The following is a 9838-nucleotide window of genomic DNA, read 5'->3' as shown; positions in this document are numbered from 1 at the left end:
ACTCCTATTTTCTCACCTTGGATATAGAACCAAGGGATTTCTTATGTGATACTAATTCATTGCAAATCTAGTTGATCATATTGCATTGCAACATTTATAGGAATACAATTTATTATTTTTTATATTTTATCTCTCTTGTTGTTGTTCTTTCCATTTGGCCTCTAGATCTTGGGTGGCTACCTTCATAGCCAATTCTTACATGGTATCAAAGCTTTTAGAGTGCTATCGGTTTCCCATTGGAAAGTTTCTTGAGAAATTTTAGAGTTTTGCATTTCATGGCTTTTATTGCAAGTCGAAATTGGAGCTTGTTGGGTCAGATCTGAAGCCACCATTGGATTCAAGATTTTGGTGAAAGTCAGAATTTCCTTTTGTTTCATCCAAATCCGACTCTTCAGGCCAAAACTAGAGCCATTTGAAGTTTGGAGGTGCAACAATGATTCAAGCCTCATAATTACGCAAGCGATTTTGAAATTGTGATATCTCAGTCATCCAAACTCCTTTTTTCGAGAAATATTTTTTTGTTTGGGGTATAATTTTGTGCTCTTCACAATGGTGTGGGATTTTTCTAATTTTTGTACACAAATTTTTGAGAAAATTACAAAATTAATATTTTTTATGGACTACTTCTCAAGTGCAATTTTTTTTTCAAAGCGCATAATTTTTTTATATTTAATAGTGGTGCTATCAATTTGTAGTCACCATGATAAAAAATTTCACTTTTACCACATGGCCTTATTTAGCTCATTTTTGGCAAAATTAATGCATAGATCATAGTTTCTAATGTAGCTTAATTGTAGAAATTGTAATCATTGAAAATTAGAAGTCCACTTTGCATTTGTTTTGCAAGTGGCCATTTTAAACACACTAAGTATAAAGTGTCAAATCATCATTTTGGTGGGGGGTTCTTTGATTGAGTGAATTGGGGGCATGTCTTGTGTACTTGTGTCTCTCTCCCTCTCCTTTGTGCTCTTATTTTCAGCTATGGGTTCTCCTAAATTTCCTCTTTTAACTCCACCTAATTATGCAACTTGGAAAGTTAATGCATGGAGTAAACTAATAGAAAAAGGTTTAAGTCATTGTGTTGATGGCACCATTTCAAAACCCTCAGATCCTAATGTTGATGCTAATCTAAAAATGGAACGACTTATCAAAAGTTCTATAGCTCTTGGAACGTTGAGAAAGTATATATCTCCTAATCTCATCTTTCACATTGAAAAGTGTAAGACAATCAAGGAAGCTTGGGATAAACTTTCTCAATTGTATGGTCAAGTTGATGATATTAGAGGATACACACTTGAAAGTGATCTCCTAAATTTAGATCCTAAGGATTTTGATGTAATTCACGACCATTTCACCAAGAAAAATGAGCTAAGAGCACATCCAAAGGATTGTGTCATTAAGAAGAAGGATGCACAATTGGTCTTCAACTTGTTGGGAAAACTTCCTTCTGAATATGTACCTTTTGTTTATGCTTTCCATACTCATTAGTTGACAATGGGGGGGTGCCTATACTACACCATCCTTTCATTCAATCATTGAGATGTTGATGCTTGAGAAATAAAAGTTGAACACAATGGGTATTTTCAAGTCATCCAAGTCACATGCTTTGGTGGCTAATTGAGGGGATCAAGGAAAAGGTCTTGACAAGAAGCATAAGAAATCAAAGCCAACACCACAGAAGGATAGAGTACAATCTTCCTCTCTTGAACAAATATATTCTACATCCTCTCCTAAGGGGAATTTATGTAAGAAGGAGAATCTTACTTTTGCATATTGCAAGAAGTTAGGACATGAAGAACACCATTGTTATAGTAAAGATATTGATGAATTGAAGCATCTTATTTAGAAGAATGGAATCAATTTTCCTTCTAGAATGTCTACTTTAGCTTCTTCTTCCAAAGAAGAAGGATTTGATAAGGGAAAGAGCCATGCTTTTGGGACAAATAAAGGATAAGCTCTTTGTGCTACTATAAATTATGATTTAGGGAGATGGCTTCTCTATTCAGGAGCTTCTCATAATATGGTATCTTCGTAGTCTATTCTATCTTCATTTGAGCCTTATAACATGCCACTGATTTTGATAGGAAATCATACATATATTAATGTAACTGGGAATGTATCTATTGATATTGGTATTGTCACCTTCAATTATGTGACGTGTGTACCTCACTTGACAAACAATCTTCTTTCCATCTACCAAATCATTCATGGTGTGCAATAAGAAAGACTATGGAGTTCACTCTTGATTCAATTATCATTAGAGACTTAGAGAGTGGAGATATCATTGCTACTTGGGTGGTGGATCATGCATCTCAATTGTACTCCATTTCAGACTTGTTCATATTGATGACTTTGATTCTTCATATGATGATCATACTTCTTGTGTGGATTTGGATATGGAGGAGAACTTTGGTTACTTGAACTTGGGTGTTCTCACATGTGATCCAATTCTTGAGCCTTGCATTTCATCTACTCTTATTGATATCACATCTACAATTGCTCTTGATGATGCTTTTTTTGGTACTGTTTTGGCTACTTGTGATTTTGTGCAACAAGATACATTTTGTCTTCCAGACATGGCTTCTTGGGATGACTACTTGACAGACATTGTAGATTTGTTTGTGGAGTCCTACATTACATATTTGGGAGATGAAATTGATGATATTCATCTTCTCTTTGATGTATATGATCCTTCTTCATGTGTTGTGAGGGAGCACTCTAATCCTCTTGTTCATTCTCTACATGATCACTCTTTTGAGTTTTATGTGATTGTGGATACTTATGTACAACATTTTGAGGAGGTCTTTTTATCTTTATAGGAGACACTTGAGTCTTTGGATCATGTTCTAAATTCTTCATCACTAGATCTTGGATGCTCTTTTTAAGCAGTGTGGCCTAGTACACTTGATTTAGAGGGGGAAACTTTCAACATTGACATGGGGACACTTTAGCAGCTTTCAAAGACTCCATACATTTTCTTCCTACACCTCATTTTTAGGAATGGGGAGACTTCATACATACACCTTTGGTTTTGTTTCTTCCTAAGGGGAGACACATTTTTTGGTGATCATGGAGTAGCTTGTCCATCCAATTTAGAGCATCTACCATTGGTTCACATTCTACATTGAAGGGGAGCTTCATGGTATCTCTTCTTCTCTCTTATGGGGGGCACTTATTCCTCACGAGGTTTTATTCCTCTCATACATCATTGAGTGTTATGTGTTTTCATCTCTCTTTTGGGTGGGAGTTTTTCCCCAATAGATTTTTCTCTTTCTCCATTTGTGAGAGATTGCATTACATTTGTACATGGGTATCTAACATAGCCTGGTAGCTAGGATCCATGTTGCATTGTTAGCTTTTGTGCATCTCCCTAAGTTGCACTTAAGGGGAGATTTTGGTGTAATTAAATATATTGTACCTTGTCCTAGGTCCTAATAACACATCACTTAAGCTTACTTAGGGACCACACATGGGGGTTTCACTTAGTGAGCCTGGGTTATATCATGTGTGTTCATGGCATACTAAGATCCCCCTATTTTCAAAAAATATTACCCTAAACTCTTTTTTTGTCACTCCCTCCCAATACACAACATAGATTAAAAACCCTCTTATTTTCACTAAATATTGTATTTCTCATAGCCCAAATTAAAAACCCCTCTATTTTCACCAAATAGGCAATATATTCTTTTTTATTTTTAGTATATTAAACCCCCCAATATGAATGTGTGTGATACAACATTTCCTAGCTAGTGAATCGCCCATGGGACCACATAAGAGTTTGTTGGAGCATCTCCACTTTATGTGGTGTCTCCACCTTTAGTGTCTTTATCACATTATCATATCCACCTTTCATGGTTGCACTTTTTCCACCTTTAGTGGTGTTACCACACTATCACTTTTCCACTTCACGTAGGTCATGCAGGAGCATCCCTGGTTCATAGCAATCTTGCATCAACCAAAAATATTTTATTTTTGTTCGCAATTTCAACATTTCTTTTTGTGTGTCCTAGATTTGGCTCACCAAAACCTGTGGAGTTGGATTTTACTTGAAGACTTGATCATATTCCTTATTCCCAAACCATGGAGCATTTGGATCATTTTTCGGCAAGTTATCGCTACCTGTTTTCAAGACAGTTTATTGTTACCGGTAGCCTGGACCTATTTTCATTGGTGATCTACCAGATCACCTTCTGTAGCTTGCAGAGCCCTAAGCATTGATTCTGATGTTCCTTGGCATGTGGCTGACCTTTTCTCATGATCTACTCTTCATCCTTTGGATTTTTTAGAGGAATTTCTTTGGCAGAGGCCGACCTTATTGGTTTTACACGTTAGGTCTTGTTCTTTGGGTTTTGATCCTTTTTGGACTGATCGGATCCTCTTGGATATATAAATCATTGTAATAAAGCATTATAATATAACAAGAAGTTATACTGAGCGTAGAAGATAGATCTTAAGATTTGAGGTCCCGGTTGTGACCTGCTATGTATTTTGAGCGTGTTTTAGTAGGCCTGTAAGCCAATTTCTATAACTCGGTTGTTACCAATTGGTTGTAATCAGTTTTCATGTTAAGATTCAATCTGTTTTGAATTGCCTCCATCATGTCCTTGTGTTTCCATTGAGTTTACTCTTTCTGACCAGTTTGGACTGATCTCTTTGAGGTCCCTCCTAGTTGGTGACTACTTCAAGTGGGATTTGTGATATTTGAGGATGGTTTGAAGATGGACCTTGAGAAAGTAAAAGCAATTGTTGAGTGGCCTATAGTGGAAAGCATTGGAGAGGTAAGATCATTTCATGGATTGGCTAGTTTTTACCGGATAGTCATCAGAAATTTCAGTTCAGTTTGTAACCCTATGACTGAGACCATGAGGGGAGATCGGAAGGAATTCAAGTGGACCACCAGAGCAAACAAAAGTTTTGAGTTGTTAAAACGGAAAGTGATTGAGAAGCATGTGTTAGCTTTATTGGATTTCAATAAATTATTTCAAGTGGATTGTGATGCAAGTGGAACAACAATAGGAGTAGTCTTGAGTCAAGAAGGGAGAGCAGTAGCTTATTTTAGTGAGAAATTGAATGATGCCTAAAGGCGATATTCGGTGTATGATTAGGAGTTTTATGTCATAGTTTAAGCCTTGAAGAAATGGAGACATTACCTGTTGCCTAAGGAGTTTGTGTTGTATATGGATCATCAAGCTTTGCAGTATTTGAATAGTTAGAGTAAGTTGAATCAGGGACATATGAGATGGGTAGAATTTTTACAGAGTTACACCTTTGTGTTGAAGCATAGAAGTGGGAAATCTAAAAAAGTTGTTGATGCATTGAGTAGGAGAAGAAATTAGTTGATAGAGATGAGAGTGATAGTGTTAGGATTTGAGGAATTGAAGACCTTGTATGATGATGACCTAGATTCTGCAGAACCTTGGAGAGCATGTAGAAAACTAGTTACGATAGATAGAAGCAAGTGGTTGGATTACTTCATTTAGGATGGGATGTTATTCATACGAGTTCAGTTGTAAGTTTTTTATTGTATATTTGGATGACATTCTGATTTTCAGTAAGACAAAAGAGGAGCATTTGTTGCATTTGAGACAAGTTTTGTAGAGGTTGAGAGAAGAAAAGTTGGTGATAAATATTAAGAAGTGTGCTTTCATGAAAGATGAATTAGTCTATTTGGGATTTGTAATATCAGAGGATGGTTTGAAGATGGACCCCGAGAAAGTAAAATCAATTGTTGAGTGGCCTACACCAGAAAGCATTGGAGAAATAAGATCATTTCATGGATTGGATAGTTTCTACAGGAAGTTCATCAAAAAATTTAGTTTAGTGTGTAACCTTATGACTGAGACCATGAGGGGAGACCGGAAGGAATTCAAGTATACCACTGGAGTAAACAAATTTTTTTAGTTGTTGAAATGGAAAGTGACTGAGAAGCCTATGTTAGCTTTATTGTAGAACATAAGATATCATTGAGAGGGGGGTGAATCAGTGGTTATAACCAATTTCAAACAATGTGCACAACCGGTAGGATAATAAAAGCACTAACAAGTAATCACACACAAGAGCACATCACATAACATCAGATATACTCATAAACTTATAAGGCACTGAGAGGGGGGGGTGAATCAGTGCAAGCAAAAATAATATGAATCCGATCACCAACTTAAACAACTTAACAAGCATAAGAGGAATATCACCACATAAGATAATGCCCAATAAAACAAATTCCACATAACACAAGAGATTTATACGTGAAACCCCAAAAGAGAAAAACCACGGAGAGAGTTAATACCCACGAGATTCACTATCTACAGAATTGAAACCTTTGACCGGTTAAGGTCTTACCAATATGCCCTGTTAGGAGTCACCTGGTTAAGGGATTTTCTATGATGAGCCTTGTTAGGATCTTTTCCCTATTAGGAGAAACCTCACAAGAGGATTTAAACTTGGATGTTGAGCTACCTTGTTAGACGATTTACAAATTAAGGCCTGTCGGGACCTACCCGATTAAGGGATTTTTCTATTGCAAACTGTTAGGAAAACAACAATCAAATGATTTTCATGTAACACCTTTGTGTCTAATAAGATCCACTTCAGATCCTCAAAACTTCAATAATACATCAATACAGAGCTTCACTAACCACCGCACAATCAAATTCACATCCTTCGCTAATGATCTCACACTCTTCATACACACACTGACTTGATACCTCATCACACTTTTTATAAACATCTCTTAGTTGACTACAACCTTGGAACAATTTCCTAGGTTTAATGAATCTAGAAGTTCTTACATTACACGCCTTACTTATGTCAATCACCAACATACAAAATAAAAAACAAGACAAAACCTATACCGGTTTACCGATCATAGTGACCTTATCAATACTAGTTAAGTGTTCTTCCAGATAGCCTACTCTGTACATCAAATCTCTCTTGTAAAACTGCATCATCCAACTCTTCATCAATCACCTGTACTAGTTGCATGAATGCAACTCTGTTCCTGTTTACCAGTTGAGGACCTATTTGTCAGTTCACTAGCAAACTGTCTTTTCTACTATTTATTCTTTATCGGTTGGCCTAATATACTTATATGACTATCAAAACATAGTTGTCATCAATGATAACATAAAAAAAGTCATTGATCAACTCTTTACATAAAGACATCATCATCAAGCCAAAATATACGAGGAAAACCCAATATGGGAGAAACCTCGGTGAGAAATGATGTTGGAGATCTACTACTCCAATCTAGCCTCCAAAGAAATAACAACTTTACAATGTTTAGGGCACCAAACCTTAGCAATTTATGGGCACCTACCCAAAGGAGTACCAACCCCTATTCTTTTCTGAGCACACACTCAAGGAGCACCAACCCCTAATCCATTCTGAGCACTAACTCAAGGAGCACCAACCCCGAATCTGTTCTGAGCACCAAATCAAGGAGCACCAACCTCTAATCTATTCTGAGCACCAACTCAAGGAGCACCAACCCCTAATCTGTTCAAAGCACCAACTCAAGGAGCACCAATCCTTGCACCGAGCACCTACTCAGTAAACTACAATGAGATATAAAATCAATACAATGATAAACACATGTTACAAATGGGTTTTGTAATTCCTTGAAACAATTCTCTCTGTCGGTTAAACTCCTTTCTATCACATTGCTTCTCTTCTATCGGCCCTCTGTTCTTACTATCTGAATCATCTACAACTCAGTTTATGCCTTGTCGGATCTTCTTTGAAACTCACTCTTCTCTCCTTTACTCTCTATTGTTATCTTACCAGTTCAGACACTGTCAGTTTAACAATCTGTTATACTCTGTAACAATTTACCAGTTATCTTAAACCTTGTCGGTTAAACCTTCCTTACCATTTCTTCAACTAACACTCAGCCACTTCAAGATTTTGCTCTCAACACTCAGAGTAATCAACCTGACAGAATCACACTTCATCCAACATACTATCTCTTTTCTCCACACAGACTTAAGTCTTTGATCTGCATATTTATGTATATGCTTTCTTGCCAAAAACAAAAACTTAAACTTCACATGCTTAGGTTTTTCTTCATCGGCCTCGATCCGTATCAAATCGGATCTTATCTTCTTGAATCAACAACCTGTAATAGTTCAACAAAAATCGTTGTCCTCTTTTTATTCTTCCTATAAACGTTTACTATATTTAGCAAGCTGGACTTTGTTCATTAGTCTTGATTTTGTCGATCACAATAAATGATCTGAATGTTTCTTTCTCCATATCAACAAGATGATCAAATATCCTGCTTCGATCATGATTTCAAAGAATAAAATCTCTACCCTTAGATATTCTTTGAGTCGCAATCCTCTGCAACTGATATGTGATTTTTGCAATCAACTTTAATACGGACTTAGTCAACAACTACCTCACCAATGCACCATTCACCTACCACTACACGTTCGCCACCTGGAGTCCATGTGACATCTCTGTCAACATCCAGCTCACTTGATTGTGTCGGTTCAACTTTGGTCACCGAATGAACATGCTACTAGTATACACCAATCGATTAACCTCCATATCATGCACTTCTCTATTTTGTTGGTTAGAACATGCTATCTCGGTCTATACTTATCAGGTTTTCTTGCTTACCGGTTGACAGACTTACCGATTAACATCCCATACCGGTTGACATCAACATGCCAACAATCTCCAATGTCGGTAACATCTTGCATATTGGTTGACATACTTACCGATTGACATCAATGACAATAGAATGCCAACATTTACCAGATTTCAATTAAGTATTTCAAGTGGATTGTGATGCAAGTGGAACAACAATAGGAGTAGTCTTGAGTCAGGAAGGGAGAGCAGTAGCTTATTTTAGTGAGAAATTGAATGATCCCTAGAGGAGATATTCAGTGAGTTCAAGCCTTGAAGAAGTGGATGCATTACCTGTTGCCTAAGGATTTTGTGTTGTACATAGATCATCAATCTTTGCAGTATTTGAACAATCAGAGTAAGTTGAATCAGAGACATATGAGATGGGTAGAATTTTTGCAGAGTTACACTTTTGTGTTGAAGCATAGAAGTGGGAAATATAACAAAGTTGTCGATGCATTGAGTAGGAGAAGGAATTTGCTAACAGAGATGAGAGTGACAACATTAGGATTTGAGGAATTGAAGACCTTGTATGGTGATGACCTAGATTTTGTAGAACCTTGGAGAGCATGTAGAGAATTGGTTATGGTAGATAGAAGCAAGTGGTTGAATTACTTCATTCAAGATGGGATGTTATTCAGAGGAATTCAGTTGTGCATACCTAAGAGTTCTATGAGGGAGAATCTGATAAAGGAGAAACACAGTGGAGGATCAGCCGGACATTTTGGTATTGAAAAAATAGTAGAATTGGTGAGTGGGCATTACTTTTGGCCCCAGATTCATAAGGTTGTTAGGAAATATGTGCAAAGTTGTAGAGTTTGTCAAGTTGCAAAGGGTAGTAGTCAGAATGTGGGATTGTATAAACCTTTGACAGTACCGGTAAGACCTTGGGAGGATATAAGCATGGATTTCATAGTTGGATTGCCTAAAACACCGAGAGGGAATGATTCTATATCTATGGCAGCAGATAGATTCTCAAAGATGGATCATTTCATACCTTGTAAGAAGACATCAAATGCATTACATGTAGCAGACCTATTTTTCAAGGAAGTAGTGAGATTGCATGGATTACCTAAGAGCATAGTTTCAGACAGAGACACTAAGTTTGTTGGCTATTTTTGGAGAACACTTTAGAAGAATATGAAAATAGATTTGAATTTCAGTTCTACTTTTCATCCACAGACTGATGGACAGACAAAAGTAGTTAACT

This window comes from Cryptomeria japonica, chromosome 9, assembly GCF_030272615.1.
Source record: "Cryptomeria japonica chromosome 9, Sugi_1.0, whole genome shotgun sequence".
In the NCBI taxonomy this organism is placed as follows: domain Eukaryota; kingdom Viridiplantae; phylum Streptophyta; class Pinopsida; order Cupressales; family Cupressaceae; genus Cryptomeria; species Cryptomeria japonica.
The sequence above is the reverse complement of the archived record's forward strand: the minus strand, read 5'-3'. Positions refer to the sequence as shown.